Raw genomic sequence first — 1,999 nt, forward strand, 5'->3', positions numbered from 1 at the left:
TAATAGTAAGACAAAACTGCTGTAAGAGGCAGAAAGACAGCGGAGCGAGTTGAAAATGTAGATAAATTGAGACAAAACTGCCGAAAGAGGCAGAAAAGGTAGAAGAGCAATTGGAAAATGTAGACAAAGTGACAAAACTGCAATAAGAGGCAGAAAAGGCAGAAGAGCGATTTGAAAATGGAATAATAGTAAGACAAAACTGCTGTAAGAGGCAGAAAGATAGAAGAGCGATTTGAAACTATCACAAGAGGCAGAAAAGGTAGAAGATCGAGTTGAAAATGTAGATAAATTGAAACAAAACTATCATAAAAGGCAGAAAAGGTAGAAGAGCGATTTGAAAATGTAGATAAATTGAGACAAAACTGTTCTAAGAGGCATAAAAGGTAGAAGAGCGAGTTGAAAATGTAGATAAAGTGGGACAAAACTGCCCGAAGAGGCAGAAAAGGTAGAAAAGCAAGTTGAAAATATAGATAAATTGAGACAAAACTGCTGTAAAATGCAGAAAAGGTAGAAAAGCGAGTTTAAATGTAGATAAACTGAGACAAAACTATTGTAAGAGGCAGAAAAGGTAGAAGAGCTATTTGAAATGTTGATAAATTGAGACAAAACTTCCATAAGAGGCAGAAAAGGTAGAAGAGCGATTTGAAATGTAGATAAATGGAGACAAAACTGCCTAAAGAGGCAGAAAAGGTAGAAGAGCGAGTTGAAAAAGGAGATAAATTGAGACAAAACAGACTAAAGTTGAAAAAGGAGATAAATTGAGACAAAACCGCCTAAAGAGGTAGAAAAGCGAGTTGAAAATGTAGATAAATTGAGACCAAACTGCCATAAGTGTTAGGGTGCGCTCGAACACAGCGTGAGCGAGCAGATAAAAAGCGGACCCAGGTGGCTGGCTTCGGTGCAAGCAGTGAGGTTTATTTACTGTGAAGGTAGTGACATATATACAGGAGGAGTAATGAGGTAGATGACCGGGTGTTGATCAGCAGCAGCAGAAAAACAGTCAGTGGTATGGTGGATGATGATGTACCGGGCTGCGGACGCAGAGGTCACTCCTGGGCAGGTCGATGTGGAGGTGATGATGGCTGTAGACAGAAGAGCAGGGATAAACTGGGTAAGGGAGACTGTGCATCGACCTGGGAGGCGGTGGCTGGTGGTGTAGATTAAATCCAGGGGGGCCCAGAGGAGAGGTCCGAAGAGGAAGAAGACACTAGAGACGGCAGGGAAGGATAACGTCTAGGGGGCTAACAAGGACTAGAGGGAACAAAGACAATTTTAGCATAAACTTGATAAAACAACATAACAACCACTGGCCTGAAGACAGAGAAAGCAATTTGAAATGTAGATAAATTGAGACAAAACTGCCATAAGAGGCAGAAAGACAAAAGAAGAGCAAGTTGAAAATTTAGATAAATTGAGACAAAACTGCCATAAGAGGCAGAAAAGATGCTTTGCCGCTAGTGCTCATGGCATGCAGAGCATGCACTCACAGAACGCCGGGGCTAACACCGCATGAGGCTTTGTTTGGCCGGCCAATGCCTTCGCCATTGTACAGAGCAGCGAAGGGTCCATCTTTGGACATTTTGAAAAATAACATCCGAAGAGGAAGAAGACACTAGAGACGGCAGGGAAGGATAACGTCTAGGGTGCTAACAAGGACTAGAGAGAACAAAGACAATTTTAGCATAAACTTGATAAAACAACATAACAACCACTGGCCTGAAGACAGAGAAAGCAATTTGAAATGTAGATAAATTGAGACAAAACTGCCATAAGAGGCAGAAAGACAAAAGAAGAGCAAGTTGAAAATTTAGATAAATTGAGACAAAACTGCCATAAGAGGCAGAAAAGATGCTTTGCCGCTAGTGCTCATGGCATGCAGAGCATGCACTCACAGAACGCCGGGGCTAACACCGCATGAGGCTTTGTTTGGCCGGCCAATGCCTTCGCCATTGTACAGAGCAGCGAAGGGTCCATCTTTGGACATTTTGAAAAATAACAT

The sequence above is a fragment of the Monopterus albus genome, unplaced genomic scaffold, assembly GCF_001952655.1.
Source record: "Monopterus albus unplaced genomic scaffold, M_albus_1.0 scaffold98.1, whole genome shotgun sequence".
Taxonomy (NCBI): domain Eukaryota; kingdom Metazoa; phylum Chordata; class Actinopteri; order Synbranchiformes; family Synbranchidae; genus Monopterus; species Monopterus albus.